Source organism: Neofelis nebulosa, chromosome 2 (assembly GCF_028018385.1).
Source record: "Neofelis nebulosa isolate mNeoNeb1 chromosome 2, mNeoNeb1.pri, whole genome shotgun sequence".
Lineage (NCBI taxonomy): Eukaryota > Metazoa > Chordata > Mammalia > Carnivora > Felidae > Neofelis > Neofelis nebulosa.
The window spans coordinates 207485480-207503140 of NC_080783.1; the positions used below are offsets into that span (position 1 = coordinate 207485480).

General features: G+C 49.7%; 1 long non-coding RNA gene across 1 annotated transcript; it reads left to right on the top strand.

Annotated features, from left to right (window-relative positions):
- Positions 1 to 3148: 3148 nt before the first annotated feature.
- On the top strand, positions 3149 to 15896 carry LOC131505354 (uncharacterized). Its single transcript, XR_009258370.1, has 3 exons — positions 3149 to 3546; positions 14681 to 14959; positions 15590 to 15896. It is a non-coding gene; the product is annotated as an uncharacterized LOC131505354 (long non-coding RNA).
- The last annotated feature ends 1765 nt before the right edge of the window (positions 15897 to 17661 follow it).

Consider the following 17661-nt stretch of genomic DNA (forward strand, 5'->3'; position numbering starts at 1 on the left):
GGGCTTAGGCAAAAAGGGAATTTTATTGGTCTATGTAACTGATTTCAGGCATGGCTGGATCCAGGTGCTTGAACCATGCCCTTAGGGATAAGTATCGGCTTGGTTCCCAGGCAGGATCTCTTCCCAGGGGTACCTGGTATCTCTAGGTTCAGATGCTGCCAGCCAGCAACCTCAGCAGGAAGTGAGATGCTTAGTATAATAATTTCAGTCAAAGTCCCAGGATGGACTCTCATTGGCTTAGCTTGGGCGATGTGCTCTGTCAGGGACCAATCATCGTAACCTAGGAGATCTATCTGGGGCTCTGATTGGTCAGAACCTTAGGGATCATTGCACCCCATCCTCTCATTGACAGATGGAGAAATTGGAAACCAGAGAGGAAGAGCAACTTTCTCAGGGCTGCCCGGCAAGTGAGTGGCAGCATGAGAGCAGGAACTTTCAGTTTCAGGGCTCTTTCTGCTGCGGCTGGGGGGCGGGGCGGGCACTTAGACCAGTGTGGCTGGACTGGTGTCTTTGTATTGAGTGCTGTGGGGAAGCCCTGCCTGGAGGAGCCCAGCCTGTTGAGGGGGCTGGAAAGGACAAGAGTTCCAAGGCCTTGAAGGACCAGCAGGCCGCGGCAACAGCCTTGTGACCAGGTTGGCTCTGAGCACGTACGGAACTGGCTGTGGCCAGTAAAGGCGGACCAGAGGTGAGTAAAGGGAATGGCTCCCTGGCTTCTGGTGGGGGTGGCTGGGGCAGGGGTGCATGTGAGGAGGGAGAATGGGGGGGGGGTCTGTCTGAGGCCGGGTTCCTTCTCCCTGCGTTTCCGTATCTAAGCTGGTGCTGGGCCTCTTGGTGCTACCTTCTAAATACCTCCAAACTATCCACTTCTCTCTGGTTCTACTGGATCCCACCTGGGTCTGAGTGACCATCATCCTGCACCTGGCTGGGGCGCCTGGGGGGGCCCAGCCGGTTGAGCATCCGACTCTTGATCTCAGCGCAGGTCACGATCTCACGGTTTGTGAGTTCGAGCCCCGAGGCGAGTTCTGCACTGACAGTGTGGAGCCTGTTTGGGATTCTCTCTCTCCCTCTCTCTCTCTGCCCCTCTCCTGCTCTTGCATGCATGTGTTCACGCTCTCTCTGTTCTCTCTCAAAGTAAATAAATAAACTTGAAAAATGGTCCCCCTACTTCCATTCCTGCCCCCCTGCCCTTGCCCCCCCTCCCCCCACTGCCTTAGCTTAGTCTCTTCATAGCAGTCTGGGTGTCCTTGCAAAAACTCAGGTCAGATGTCATCGTGAACATTTTCAATGGTTCTTCACTGCCCCGAAGATAAAATCCAAACAGTGGCCCCTCAGCATCAGTTTTGCCTCCTCATGGAGAATTCTCCCCACCGCACTGAGGACATATGCGTTTCTCCTTTGAATGAGTTTCTTCTTGAAAAAGCCACATTCCCTTACCTCTGAACCTTTGCACACGCTGTTCCATTTGCCTGGAGATCTTTTCCCTCTTCTCCCGGCTAAATCCTCATCTTCCCTCAAATTTTTACTCAATGTCCCCTTCTTTCCTTGAGGAGATCTTTAGTGCCTTCCTTGAGACGGGACAGGGGCCCATCCACCACAGGTCCCCACGGCGTCCCCTCCCTGGGAAGCGAGGAAACTGAGTTCCGGAAACGGAAGGGACTCCTCTGAGGCCAGATGACTGGTAAACGGCAGAGCCAGTGAAGTTCACTTCAGTGAAGATGTACTGAGTGCCTGCTATAGTCCCCTCCTTGTACCAGGTGTCCCACTCTAGGGGAGCCCTCAGACCAGCTGGGGAGACAGGCCTGTGAACAGGGGTGGGGATGGCAGCTGAGGGAGCTGGGAGAAGGCACTCCAGACCTAATGTCAGAGAGACAGGGAGAGCTCTGGGAGGTGGCGATGGCTGAGCCAGGATCTGATGGACCGATGTCCAGGTACACGTGAAATAATTCACTTGCTCACTGAGCGAATGAACGAACCTGCACACCTGTGTCTTTGGGGAGGTAGACATCAGGGGTAGGTGCACGTGTGTGAGTAGACGTTAGAAGGAAGCGACATCCGTGTATGTGCACTGGGGTGTCAATATCATGCAGAATACGCTATGCGCACAGATACACGCACAGGTGCATTCATAAGAGTGTACGTATGTGAGTGCAAATGTGGGTTTACGGTGTATACATGCATCCTGAGGCAGCATCATGTCGTGGAACCTGGCTGCCTGTTTGGATTTTCAGTCTGTCGCTCATGCATCCCGGGCAAGTTAACCCCTTGGCCAATCGGTTCATCAATAAAACGAGGAAAAAACCAGTTATCTCCCTGGCTGGGGAGGGTGCCCTTAGAAGCCTCCAGACAGGCATTCTTATGCAAGTGACTTATTTTGGGAGAGTCTGTAAGGGAGTGAGGGAAGCAGGTAGCACTGGAGGTGGCCAGGCACCAAGCTGAGAGGCGGGTTCATCCGCAGCTGGTATGATATTGGCCCACCCCGGGGAAGGAGGCAAGATCTTGCCAGTCAGTCCCTGGCTGTGTGTCCCCAACCCTTCACCTGGAGGAGGAAATAATCTCGTGGCATTTTCCGGTGAGGCAGCTTGGGTCGGCTGAGGGCAGCGTTCCAGAGAAGGGGGCCAATGGGAGCCCGTTGCAGCCTGAAGCGGCCGGGGGACAGGCCCTCCAGCCTTGACTATGCCCTTGCCTCTCAAATGACCTTCCGGTGGTATCGGCCTTCCCTGGAACCTTCCTATAAATGCAGAGTCACAGGCCCTACCCCGGACCCGCTGACTCGGAACCCACCTTTTCACACGATCCCCGGACTCGAAAGTCCCAGAAGTTCAAGGAGCACTGTATGAAACAGTGACCTCAATGGGCTGTTGCAAGGATTAAACGGGGTTAAAGTGTAGGAAGCACCTGAAAACCGTGGAGTGGGATTATTTGTGCTGTGTTTGTGGGCTTATCCAGATACTTACGTGCAAACGAAGGCACACAGGGAGGAGGCCTGGCTACAAAATTGGCAGAAATCAGTGCGAAATGAAATGTGGGCCCCTTGTTAAGAGAATTTGACAGTGGACAGAGCCTTACACTTCATCTAAGCCAAAAGGCCTAGAAGGGGGGTGGACAGAGCCTTAAACCAGGCGGGGGGGGGGGGGGGGGGCTCTGAACTCTGGGGCCCTCTGGGAGGGCACAGGTGGCAGAAGGAAGCAGGCCTGTGAATGTGAATGCGCATTTGCGTTTCTGAGGCCTTGCTGATCCCTCGCTTTCCTTTCTACCGTGAGTTGGCCCATCCTTGTGGTTTTAGAGCCAGAGCGAGGAAAGTCTGGGTGAGGGGTGCGGCCGGGAATGGGGCTCCGGTCCCCCCCTCCCACCGTCTCTTGGGTTCGCCCCCACCCCGGAGCAGCACGTGCACGTGTGTCGGAGCCCGGCCTGGGCGACTTGGGGGAAGCGCGAGAACTCAACGGCTGAGAAATGTTCTCTCACGTCTGCACGCTGCGAGGAGAGTTATGTTCCCCCCATGAATCGTGGGCATCCGTTCCGGGGAGCTCTGACTGCTCAGGAGAAGGGGTGTGAAATTTAATTTGCACTAATTACCCCGAAGTGGGGGGCGGGAAATGAGCTGGCTCCGTGCATGTTCGGGACTCTCCTTCTGTGTCAGGGTGGGGGTGGGGTGGGGGTGCTGGTACCATGGCAACTGCAGCTGCTGGGATTTGGGGGGAGGCATTGGGGGAGGCTGGGTAGACCTGGGGCCTTCGTCCCTGTGACTGTGGGGGTCTCGAGGGGAGGTCAGCCCCAGGGCCTGGGCTGAGCTGGGGGGCAGAAATCCAGAGGGGCAACTGGCGGAGAGACGGTTGCAGGGGGAGGGGGGCTCTGGAGCCAAGACAAATGCCCTGCCGGTCTCCTCTGGCTCCTGTTCCTTAGCCTCAACTGTCTCTCCTTCTCTTCTCCCCTCTCCCCTCCCCCTTCCCGGCCACCGACCCTCCCTCCCGTCCTCCTCTCTCCCCACAGCCGCTCTCTCCTGCCACCACTAGAGGGCGCCGAGGCGCCGTGGTCGCCCTTGATTTACCTGCCTCGGTTGGGCTCTGGGCGCCTGGACCGGGTGGGTGACAACGTGCAGGAGGCCCCACAGCAACTGGGTCCTCAGAAGAGCTGGGCTGATTTTACTCTGTTTGGAGCCTGGGGCAGGTCTGGGCTGCCCCCAGTGGCAGAGACTGTCATCATGACCTGTCCCTAACAACCTTAACTAGAGGGAGTTTTGGAGGGGGAGTGGGTGTTCCCTTGCCACCCGGAGGGAAGAAGCCTGGGTGTCCATCCAGCCCTCTCACTTCCTCCAGCCCGGTGTGACCTTGGGCAAGTTCCATCACCTCTCCGAGCTACAGGGTTTTGATTTTTGTTTTCTCCTCTGCAAAATAGGGGCAACCAATGCCACCTCAGTAGTGAGGACAGGACAGAGTAACATACGGGCGCTCAAGTGGGAGCTTTCCGTTGCCTTAGTAGGTCAGCCAGTCAACAAATGTTAATTGGGCACCTGCTAAGTTCTAGGAACTCTGCTAGGCACTGGGGACAACTGGGAACAAGGAGGACACAGGGCTTATCGTCAGGAAGCTTTCAACCTAGCAGGGTGAAATTATTAAAAAAATTTTTTAAGTGTTTATTTTTGAGACAGAGACAGCTTGAGCGGGGGAGGGGCGGAGAGAGAAGGAGACACAGAATCCCAAGCGGGCTCCAGGCTCCGAGCTGTCAGCACAGAGCCTGATGTGGGGCTCGAAATCATGAACTGCAAGATCATGACCTGAGCAAAGTCGGACGCTTACCTACTGAGCCACCCAGGCGCCCCGGGATTAAATGATTATACATAATTGACAAGGCATTTGAAAATTTTTATAAATTCTTGAGTCATTATAAATGTGTGTAACGCGTTATGAAAGAAAAGTTCAGGATGCCTTGGGCACGAGGATCAAGGAGCCTGATCCAGTCTGACATTCAAGTTCAGTTCTTTTTTTTTTTTTTTTTTTATGTTTATTATTTTTGAGAGAAAGAGAGCCAAAGAGCAAGCAGGGGAGGGGCAGAGAGAGAAGAAGACACAATCCGAAGCAGGCTCCAGGCTCTGAGCTGTCAGCACAGAGCATGACATGGGGCTCGAACTCTCAGACCGCAAGATCATGACCTGAGCTGAAGTCGGCTGCTTAACTGACTGAGCCACCCAGACGCCCCTCAGGTTCAGTTCTAAAGGAAGCTGGGCTTAGTCACAAGGGAGACAGGAGGGAAGGGTCTTCCAGGCAGGAGGAACAGCATGTGCGGAGGCCCTGAGGGAGGAGGAACAGGATGGCTTCCAGGCTGTTCTGTGTGGTGGAGGCGGGTGGGAAGGAGTGGGGTCTGAGATGAGCTGGAGAGCGGGCAGGGCCGGGCACCTGGAGGAGAGGGGTGCAAGTCCGGTCCTGGAGCAACAGGATTGCGAAGGAGAAGGCACAGTGGCCCTTTTGTGACAGGGGAGGTGGCGTGATCAAAGGAGGTCCATGTTTCTGAACAGGAAAATGGATTTTTTTCTTCTTCCCCAACAGTCTTACAGCATCTAAAAATAAAGCAGACATGGAGAGGACTTCCCGGTAGTGGCATCATCACGCTGGATCTCAAATGTGGATAAGAGGGGGCCCAAGTGGACCAGGAGGCGAAGCCAGCCTCACCACATCCAGGGGAGGACTGAGGGTCAGGACCCTGGGCTCCAGGCGTCTGCTCGTGGAGGGTCTTTTTACTATAGGTTGCCTCAGTCTACCCATCTGTGACATGAGGAGAGCTGGTCTTGACTCCCTCCTAGGGACCCTGAGAAAAGCTACTGTGAACTCCTTGCCAGAAAAGAGGTTTGCAGGTGCCACACAGTCAAGGTTTGCCCCATCGCTTCTAGTCCTAAACAGCCACAAATCTACTCTCTGTCTCTCTCTGTTTTCTCTATTCTGGACATTCCACATAAATGGGTCATACAGCATGTGGCCTTTTGTGTCTGGCTTCTTTCGCTTAGCGTAATGTTTTCAAGGTTCATCCACGTTGTAGCATGGGTCAGTCCTTTGTTCCTTTTTGTAGCCCAATTATGTTCCATTAGATGATATACACATTTTGTTTGTCCATTCGTCAGTTGATGGACATTTGGGTTCTTTCTCCCTTTTAGTTATTATGAATAATGCTGCTGTGAATATTTGTGTACAAATTTTTGTGTGGACATAAGTTTTCATTTCTGTCGAGTATGTTATACCTAGGAACAGAATTGCTGGGTCATAGGACAATAGTTTAAACTTTTGAGATTCTCTTCTAGAGTGGTCGCATCATTTTACATTCCCATGAGCAGTGTTTGAGATTTCCAATTTTTCCATATCCTCATCAGCGCTTGTCATTATCTGCCTGTTTGGTAATAGCTGTCCTAGTGGGTGTGAAATGCCATCACACTGAAGTTTCGGTTTGCATTTCCATGATGACTAATATCGTTGATCATATTTTCAAGTGTTTTTGGACATTTGTATGTTTTCTTTGGAGAAATGATTATTCAGATCCTTTGCCCATATTAATGAGTCTGTAGATCAGTTTGGGAGATATTGCCATCTTAATAATATTAAGTTTTATAGTCCATAAACATACCATGTCTTGCGTTTTACTTAGGTTTTCTCTAATTTTTTCTATTCTTTTATTTTATTTTATTTTATTTTATTCTTATTTATTTATTTACACCCAAGTTAGTTAGCATATAGTGCGATAATGATTTCAGGAGTAGAATCTATATCTATATCTATATCTATATCTATATCTATGTCTATGTCTATGTCTATATCTATATCTATATATCTATATCTATATCATCTATATCTATATCTATATGATCATATCATCTGTAAATAGAGGTATTTTGCTTCTTTCTTTTCCTTGTCTAAGTGTCCTGGCTGGGACCTCCAGCACACTGTTGAATAGAAGTGGTGAGAGTGAATATCTTTGTCTTGCTCCCAATTTTAGGAGACTAGGAATCCAGTATTTCACCATTAAATATGATATTAATTGTGGAGTTTTCATAGATGCCCTTCATCGAGTTGAAAGATTTCCTTCTATTCCTAGTTTGTTGAGTGTTTTTTTTTTTTTTAATCACGAGAGGGTGTTGGATTTTGTCAAGTGCCTTTTCTGTGTTTATTGAAGTAATAATGTGACTTTACAAACTTCTATTGATATGATGTATGACATTAATTGATTTTCAGATGTTTTTAAAAAAAATTTTAAATGTTTATTTATTTTTGAGAGAGAGAGAGAGAGAGAGAGAGAGAACTAGTGCAAGTGGGGGAGGGGCAGAGAGAGAGGGAGACCCAGAATCCCAAGCGGGCTCCAGGCTCTGAGCTGTCAGCACAGAGCCTGATGCAGGGCTCAAACTCACAAACTGTGAGATCATGACCTGAGCCAAAGTCAGAGGCTTAACTGAGCCATCCAGGTACCCCTGATTTTTGGATGTTAAACCAATCTTGCACTCCTGGGTTACGTCATCTCAATCATGGTGTATAATTCTTTTTACACATTGATGGATTTGGTTTGCTAGCATTTTATTGAGGATTTTGCATTTATATTCAGAGAATGTATTTGGTCTATAATCTTGTGATTTCTCTTTCTGCTTTGGTAATACTGGGGTTGTCTTTATTTCTTCTTTTTTGAAAGATAGTTTTTCTGGATATAGGGCTTTTGACTGGCAGTATTTTTAAGCACTTTAAGTATGTTTTCCCAACTGCCTTCTAGCCCCATTGTTTCTGTTGAGAAGTCAGTCTTAATCTTACTGAGTTCCCTTGTAAGTGATCACTTTTCTCTTACTGTCTTGGAGATTTCCTCCTCTTTGATTTTCAGCATTTTTTCCTACTTTGCATTTATTCTTCTTGGAGTTTTTTGAACTTCTTGAATCTACAGATTAAAGTTTTTCATACTTTGGGATGTTTTCAGCCATTACTTGAATTTTTTTCTGCTCATGTCTTTGTCTCTTCTGTTTCTGGTACTCCCATTATACACGCATTGGTGGACTTAATAGGGTTCCCCACTTCCCTAAAGCTCGTCTTCTTTTGTGCTTTTTTCTGTCTGTTCTTTGGATTGCATTATCTCTATCAATATATCTTCAAGTCTGCTAGTTATTTCTTCTGCCAGTTCAAATCAACTGTTGAGCCCTTCTAGTGAAATTTTCATTTTGATTATTGTACTTTTCAGCTCCAGAATTTCCATTAAAAAATAATTCTGCCCCTTTTTTTATGCTCTCTATTTGATGAGACAGTGTCACCATATCTTCTTTTAGTTCTTTAAGCATGGCTTTCTCTAGTTATTTGAAAATATTTATAATAGCTACTTAGAATTCTTTATTAAATCTGACATCTGGTTACTCTCACAGACAGTTTGTTTTCTTGTGTGTGGGCCAAAATCTCTTGTTTCTATGTATAACTTGTAAATTTTTTTGATGGAAATTGAACTTCTTAAATAATATATGATAACAATTCCAGTCTCCTTTGAGGATATAGTTTTTGAGGTCATTGTTCGAGATTTTGTTCTAATCCGAAGAGGGCTCTTTTTATCTGTCTCCTTCCATGGTTCTCTCTGATAAACTGGTCAGTTTATGGTATCACTGAAATGTCAAATGAACCCACTGGTCTCCTCTTGTGTTTTTCACAGCAATCTCTATTGGTTTTGATAGCGTACTTAAACTTTATCTTCCCCAGACCGTGTTTGCAAACGAATTCAGTGCTTCTGAGATAAGTTTTGCAACTATTTGTGGTCTGTTTCTCCCTTTGGGCAAGGTCTCTGAGCCAGGTCTCTGGAACTTAGTGTGGAAATAGTGGCACTCTCCTCTCGTGAGTGACATCCCTCCTTTAGGAGCTGGGCACTTGATGGAGTAGGGGCTGGCTGTGGCCTCTGGTCTTCTCAGTTTGCTTCTCCTGGCATGGAAATTCTGCTTTATGAATGAGCCAAGATGAAGGTGATTAGGGCCCCAGCATGCAGGGCACAAGGCAGAGCTCTGATCCCCTTGGTGGGGGCTGGGAAGAAGAGGGGAGCCCCCACCTCTTAGCTGCACGCACCTAGACTTAGTCTCTGCAACAGTAAGCTGAAGCAGGATGAGATATACTGATATTCTGCCCTTCCTGGAAGATACTGTGGGTCTCCCACCAGAAGCTGGGACAGAGAGAGCCCTGTGCTATTGACTACACCCATCTGGAGTGGCGTTTTCATAATGCTGAGCTGAGAGAGAAGGAGGAAGCAAATCATAGTTCAAATGCTGCAGACTCTTGCTGCTTTTATAGAGTTTTATTAGGTTTTCTTAAATGAATGTTTCTTCATTTGCTGTGTGCCCTTAGGACCATTTCCACAGACTTTAAATGGTTGTTTTAAAATAATTTTCAGCAGTTTCCCTGAGAAACATATCTGCAGAGCTCTTCACATTGCCATGCCAGAGTGGAAGCCCAGCTATCTGATCCTTTGCTACATAAATTGAGGATTTAGCTCTCTTTGCTCCCTGCCCCATGACCTTGCTCTTCTGGTCTCCTATCCTCCCCGTAATGCTATCACTGTCCCCCTTTTCTGTGCAAGTTTTTGTTTTCCCTGGAGTTACCAATTGTCTTTTAAAAAAAATCTTTATTTGCTTGTACTCATAACTAAGTAAACTCCAAACTCTTGGCCAATAATGTGAATCTCCTCTGGACATATTTGAATGCATCAATTTCCTATCAGTTTTGTCTCCTGAAGAAGTCTTCCAGAACCTGTGACCTGCTTCCCCTGGGCGGGTTGCTTTCTGCACCTGTTGTACGGGTGTCATCCTCGGATCCTTTGCTATCAGTCCAGAGGATTCCTCTGTCTCTCTCTTGTGTTGGATCTCACCTCCCTGTATTTCATGTCTTCTTTTCTCTTGGTTGATTCCTTGGTTTCGGTGGAGCACATCCACCAGTAGCTCCTGGCAAAAGATCCATGGGATGTTAAGTTTTGGAGATTTTGGACATCTGAAAATGGCTTCATTCTAACCCTCCTCCTTGATTGGCTGTTAGGCTAGGTATAGAATTGCAGGTTGGAAATTATTTTTCTCTAGAACATTTGAAGGTTTTGCTCTATTGCCTGTTCCAGGAGAAGGACACTGTTCTCATTCCTTATCTTTTCAATCTGGAATCTTAGAGAATCTTCCCTGAGGTCCCAGGATAGTGACATTTCATGATGAGATGCCTTGGTGTGGGTCTATTTTTATTTATTGCACTGGAATCTCTGTGATGTGAGTCCTTGAAATTTAGAAAGATTTTTTTGATCTGTCAAATTTTCTCAATCTATTTTATTGATGATTCCTACACATTGTCTCTCCTACACATTTTTCTATTCTTTATAGAATTGTTATTATTTGAAGATGGAACTCTTGGACAAGTTCTCCAATTTTCTTTTATTTTCTCTCCCTTTTTTTTTTTTCCTTATCTGTCACTCTGGAAAAGATAAATCCTATTTTCCAATTTTTCCTTTTTCCTTTTTCCATTATACTTTTCATTGTGAAAAGCTTTTTTATTTCATGCTTTGTCTCTCTCTTTTTCAAAATGAGAATCCTAGTTTAATTCCACCTATGCATGTCTCATGATGATATTAAGACAGGTTTTTTCAAGTTGGTGTTTTCTGTTTGTTTTATTTTTATCTTTCAGGTTAAAGGCATTCTTCAGATGTATGGCAAACCTTTGGTATCTGTGCATATTTAAAAATAGTAAAGTAGGAGCTGATTGGAAGCTCTGAGTACGTGGGTAGGTCTTGTGGACTGTGGGCTTCCTCACAGGGTGATCTGTCAGTGCTATTTGGTTGGAAAACCTCCACTGTTGGCATCTAGGGTTGATCTGGGTCTTTTCTGCTTGGTGCATCATGTTTCCCAGAAAAAGTTCTTCCAGTTGTCTGCCTAGAGGGTGTGAGTGTGTCAGCAGAGTGGTACAAGAGGGTTAGGTCTTGACATCTAGCCTGCTCGTATATGCGGAACCTCCGTGTCGTCAGGAGAGTACCATCCTGTGCCTCAGTCTGTAGGTGTCTGGGGTCCGGGGTGATAGCAGCTTCTTAAACAGCCTTTCGAGGAATCTTTATTTGAACTGCTCTTTACCCCAACTTCCAGAGGCACCTATGTGGTTAATCCCTGAGTCTTTGGGGGATTTTTTTTTTCTTCTTGATTCCTTTTCCTCAATTGCCCATTCATTTTTCAGCTCCTAAAATTTTGTTGCCGTTGTCCCCTCCCCCATTCTCCCCATTCTGTGGGCTCATATCTTCAAGCATTTAAAGAAGCCTCTTTGCTATTGTTTCAGCACTCAAGGGGTGGGGGGAACCAAGATGTCTGTGTGTGTTCTGTTTGCCATCTATACCTGGACGTCCTCAGGTCTCGCCCGAGAGAGTCCTGCAAGATCCAGCTCCAATGATGCCACCTCAGGGAAGCCCCCCAGGACTGCCCAGGGCAGAGTCAGGTGCTCCTTGCCTGCTTTGTCAGAGTTGTGTAGACCCTGGGGGTCGGGTTGTGCTTAAAACGGGGGCCTGAACTGGATGTCAAGCTCTGCCACTCACTAGCTGTGTGACATGGCCAAGTTTCTCAACTCTCTGGGCCTCAATTCCTTTATCTACAAAATGGGGAGAAAAATCGTCCTCCATCCCATGAGAATTCAATGAGTCAATGAAATCGCTTTACATTGCCTGGCACAGAGAAGGCACGTGATAGAAATTGCTATTCTTATGAGCCAGGCATCCCCGGCCCTGGCCCACCGGTTCCGCACCCCACCAACAGCAGGTGCCTCCCCCTGACTTCCTCCTGGTGCCCAGGGCAGTCAGCTGAGTCCCTGGCCCCCCAGCTTGGCCCTCTGCCATTTAGGCAGATTCGCCTGTCTACACTCAATGTTGGCCTCCAAACGGCCTGGCCCTGGTGCATTGAGAAGTTACCTGCTGGCCAAGCTGGGGACAGTCATCACTGGGGCCACTGAGGCCTTTCCTGGCATAGCAGCAGGGCAGAGGGCAGCAGATGAGTGGCATCTGGGATGCCCCCAGGACCACAGCTGCCGCAGGAGCCGAGGCGGGCAGGGCTGCCGGGGCACGTGCATAAGGGAGAGGAGGAAGGCATCTTTATTTTTGTTGTGCTTTTAAAAAGCCAAAAAGAGTTTGTCTCTAATCAAGGCCTACAGATTTCACACACCAGTCTTCTTTGGCAGGTTTTCAACTCCACACTAAGCTAAGATCCTTAACTTCTGAGGAGGAGATCCTACAATTCCTTTCTTGAAGCCTTGAGATATGGGGCTGGGGGCCTTGCCTGGGCACTCTGTGACCGAGTAGGCATTTTCAGTAGAACTTCTGTCCTGTATTATAATTAACTGTTAAATGCCTGACTTCCCTCCAAGAAGATGTCAGGGTCAGGTCTGTTCAACTTTGTGCCCCTTTTGCGTCCGGTGCAACGCTTACCACATAAGAATAATTATTATAGTTATCTTTTAAAAAATATTTATTTATTTTTGGGAGAGGCAGAGAGAGGGGGTACAGAGGAGCCGAAGTGGGCTCTGTGCTCACAGGCCAACAGCAGCAAACCTGACGCAGGGCTCGAACTCACAAACTGCGAGATCATGACCTGAGCCGAAGTCGGATGCTCAACCGACTGAGCCACCCAGACGCCCCTATAGTTCTCTTTTAACGACCAGTTACACTGATCCTGAAGTACGTTCTACTACTCTGCCCACTTTTGGATGAGGAGACAGGCTCAGAGAGGGTAGGGGGCCCCAGACTGGTCACACACTTCCCAGGGGGCGCTGCTGAGATCCGACCCCTCCAAGCCCTGCCTCCCGAACTGTTTCGCATGCCCTTTGCCATATTGCGCAGGACTTAGTTGAATGGCTGACAGTGATGATGTGCAGTGATGGGTGCATGTGTCAACAGTAAAGGGTTTGAGCAGCTAGCCTCTGCCAGCTGCTGGGTCTGTCGGGGACGGGACAGGAGAGGGTGACCTGGGGCCACCCCGTGAAATGGCTGGAGCGGACTTGGAGATCTACCAGAGATGGAGACGTTCCGGTGGGGACCGGAGCTGCCCAGGTTGCCTGCAGTCTCCCCCTTGGATGGGGTAGAATCTGGTCCCCAGGGCAAGGGGTTCTCCAGGCTCTTTTGGAGCCTTTCCCACAGTGGGGAAGCAGCACCCTTTTCAGGGATGAAGAACCCGGGTTGTTAGGGAACCTCTCCTCCCCACCCCCCACTTCCTTGCTTGGCCCCTTTTTCTCCCCTGGGGGTCCTGTAGAATTAGGTGGAGTCAGTCTGATGCCCCTCTTATGGGCGTTTGTTGAACAAATAATATAAAGTTGCCAGTCCGGTCCTTGGGTTGTTTAATTACGAGCTGAGATTTCTGCCCCCTTATCTCGTTTTCCCTGTCGTTAACGTCTTACATGACTGTGATAGGCTTGTCAAACTGAGAGAGACCAACACTGGTACTTGATGACTCACCCAGCCCCGGACTTCCTTAGGGTTTCGCCGGTTTTTCCGCTAATGTCCTTTTGCTGTTCTAGGATCGCACACTGCATGGGCTGTTCCATCTCTTCCACATCCTCTGGTCTGTGACAGTTTCTCAGCCTTTCCTTGCTTTTTGTGACCTTGAAAGTGTTGAGAAGTAATGGCCAGATGCTTTGTAAAACGCCCCCTAATTTGGGTCTGTCTGCTGTTCTCATGACGAGGCTGAAGTTATGGGGTTCTGGAAAGCATACACAGAGAAGTGCCCTTCTCTGTCCCATCACATTGGGGCGCACATCACCGGTGGTGTGAACCTTGACTATCAGGTTAAGGTGGCGTTGGCCAGGGCACTCTCCTGTGAAAGTAAGGAGCTGACAGTTAAATGCCTGATTATGTACTGACCACTCTCATGAGTGTTAATTCATTTAATTCTCACACCACCCCAGGAGGGAGATTCTCTTATTCTGCCTGTCTTAAGATGAGGAAACGGAGGCACAGAGTTAAAGTAACCTATGCAAGGTGAATCTTGATCCCAGCAACCTGGTGATAGAGCCCATGTTTTAACCACTCCTTAGCGTGTCCCACTGAGCACCTCCACTGGCCATGTGGATTCCTGCAATGGCCTCTTCTTGTTTTCCTTCTGATCTCATCTACTGCCCCACGTCCCTCTATCACTCTGGTCCAGTCACACCAGCCTTGCTTCTTCATGAACATGCCAGGCACACTCCCAGCCCAGGACCTTTGCACATGCTTCCCCCATTTCTTTTTATTTATATTTTTTAAAATGTTTATTTATTTTTGAGAGAGAGAGAGCATGTGAGCAGGGGAGGGGCCGAGAGAGAGGGAGACAGAGGATCCCAAGCAGGCTCCATACTGACAGCTGAGAGCCCGATGCGGGGCCCAAACCCATGAACCGTGAGATCATGACCTGAGTCGAAGTTGGACGCTCAACCAACTGAGTCCCCCAGGCGCCCCCTTCCCCGTTTTCAAGAATGCTGTGTTAGGCGGCTTGCCTGATCTGCATCCTCTCCTTTGTCTTGTTAGTGAGGCCTTCCCTGATCATATTTAAATGTAACCCTCACCCTCCAGCACTCTATAGCCCCCGCTTTACTTTTTCTACGGTGCCTACCAGCATCTGATATTCTCTTTCTTTTACTTATCAATTGGTTGATTATCTCTCTCCCTCAACTAGGATGTGAGCCCCATGAGGAGAGGTTTTGGTCTGTCTTGTTCACAGGTGTGTCCTCAGTGCCTAGAACAGTATCTGGCACAGAGCACCTGCTCTGTGAACATCTGTTCACGAACGCCCCAAGCTTGCTGGGATCCAGGACTCCTCCATCATTACATCCTTGATGAGAATGTCCGAAGAAAGAATCGTGGAGCCAGTGATCAGAGACTTCCTGCAGGCTGACATTGACTCATTTACCAGCACCCCTTGAACTGGGTCATTTGATTATAGATCTACTGAATCACCCAGTCCCTCAGCCCTGACATGTAAGCTCCCAGAGGAAAGGAGGTAGGTCTGTTTTGTTTGCTCTTGGAAACAAAATATATTTAATGCATTGCCTTGTACACACTAAGTGCTCAATAGATGTTTGTTGGGAAAAAAAAAAAAAAAACATCGAAAAGAGCCAGCAGTGAAATGGTCTCCTCTGAAGTGATTTATAAACTGTCTTGTTTCCTTATGGTGCTTACAATTCCCACAGACCCTTTCTCAAGGGTGGCACCGACAGGAGGGGGATAACCTTGGCCTTGGGAACGTGCATTTAACAAACTTTCACATACACACACACACATGCACACACACACTCTCTCTCTCTCTCTCTCTCTCTCTCGGATCGATCGTGGTGGGGAAATTTGTTTATGTACAAATATCTTAGTGGCCTGATTGGTCTGAAAGGAAACCAGGTGATGTTCTCCAGGGACAGCAGGGAAAATATCGTGCGGGTGGATGTGTTTGTACCCAGAGAGTTTGCTGCTATCAGAGGCTCTGGGGAGGCTGGAGTAAGGCTGTGAGGGGGGAGCAGAAAAACAGAGAGGTTCCCTCTCCCCTTCCGTGGAAAACTGGGGCTCCAGGCACCTTTAAGAAATGAGATCTGTTAGGTGTTTCCTTCTCCCCAGCCCTCACCTGGCCTACCCTCTCCAGGTTTGGGACCTGCTGGCTTCTGAAGTAGAGGTGATCCAGCCCTGAGACCATGGGGTGGACGACGTGACCTCTCAGACACCTGCCGTGTGTCCTTCCTTCCCCGAGTCCCTTCTGGTTCCTTGAGCCCCGGGCCAGGTGCGGCAGGAGGGCCGCCTGGCAGGACCCGTGCCACTGTGGGAGCCGCGAGCCCGGCCGGTGAGGCAGGGGCAGGGGTCCTGGGAGGAGGGTGGGGAGGAGCCACGAAAGACGCCTTCCCCACTTGCACGTGTCGGCCTCAGCTCTGGAAATGAAAAGCCTTTTAATTTCATCGTCTGCTTCTCTGTTTTTTTCCTCTGTGAGGCTGTCTGGTGCCAGGAGGCCCTTGGCCACAGGATGCATGTTTAACTAATCCAATAAAGCCTTTATTTGGCCGGCTGCTTGCTCCCGGGAGCTCCCAGGCCTGGGAGACGTTACCTCATTCATGCTTCTCACCTGTGCACAGGGTGGGGCGGGGTGGGGACCAGGAGTGGGGCTGGTGAGTGGCCATGAGGGGTGGACACCAGGGAGGCCTGTGCTGCCCACGAGGGGTGACAGATAGTGCCTGGGGCAGTGTCCTGAGACCTGAGAGCCGGTCTCAGTCCTGCCGCCCCTTGTCCGCTGGACCTCAATCATCCCTGGGTGTACTCATTTTAGTTTTCCTTTCCTTCCTGAAATAGCAGGATTAGACCAGGTCATTTCCCCACGAGGAATGGGCCTTTGGAAGTTTCACCTTGGATGGATGGCTCTGGCCCTTGGTCACTATCACCCTGAACTTTTTGTCGTTTTTTTTTTTTTTTAAAGATGGGAGGCTTGTTTCTGCCTCAGGACCTTGGCACTGGCTTTTCTTTTTGCACGAATATCCTGCTCCTAGAATCATGTGTACATAGGTTGCCCTTGTCAATTCAGGGGTGAGCTCAGAGGTTGCTTCCTCAGAGAGCCTTCTCTGGCCAGCCTGGCTAATGATGCTCTGCACTGGACCACCCCTCATGACCTCGCTCCTCCTACAGTCTTTGAGGCTCCTCCTTGCCCCCCTTTCGGGTGCCACAGAGCCCAGTTTGAAAACCACTTGGACTTTATCTCTGTGGCTCCTGGAAGGTCTGACAATCCATAACCAACTCTGTCCGAACACTGTGGTACAGCCAAGCGGTGCTGCGGTTTCAGAGAGATGCAGAGTGAGCAGTGGTTCCGGTCATCTCCGACGGGGTGGCCCTTGACGCTGGCGTGGAGATTCAGAGAGGTGCAGAGAGCCTCTGAGGAGGACACGGAGGGCTGGGAATGGGGGCTGGGCCTTCTCCAACAATGGGGAGTCAGCCCGCCTGGCAGAGGTCGGGACCGTAAGTGGGAAATGCTGGATGTGGCCGGGTGTCAGGGGGCCTCGAACGCTCAGGTGAGGTGGCCGTGCCGCTTGGTGTGGGAGCGGGACGGCAGCTTTGGGCAGGACAGCAGGATGGTCGCGGCCTTGCCTGTGAGCCGCAGAACGGGGAAGGCCGACGGTCCGGAGTCACCGGGCCTGGCCCATGGCGGTGGGGGTGGAGTGAGGATGGGGTCAGGGAACTAAGGGTGGGGATGACAGGCAGTGAGCAGCGTGGTGGGAAAGGAAGAGGGGACAGACTGAGGGAGTCTGAGGTTTCCCACCAGCTTGCGGGGATGACGCTGTTGTTCAGGCATCTGGACTGGGTGACTGTGTCGGCAGGGGTGGTGGGGAGGGCTGGCTTGTGGACTACCGTTCCCCCACCCCATCCTTTCACCGCACCCCTCCCAAAGCCAGGAGGGGAAGGCTCCTCCACTCAGCTGCCCCCCCCCATCCCCCACCTCAGACTGCCTGGGCAGAGAGGAGCGTTTGGGCTGCCCTTCAGCTTGGCCTCTCCTGGAAGGCCCAGGATTAATGTGCTGATGGTCACCCAGGGGCCTTGGCAGAGAGTAGAGATGACTCAGCATCGACTCATCCCCACTGCAGAGAACAGGGTACACCGTGGAAAGTGCTGGGAGCACTGGGCCAGGGGAGCTGCCTTTGACTGTGAGGGCTGGCATGTACCCACACGTCTGGGGTGGTC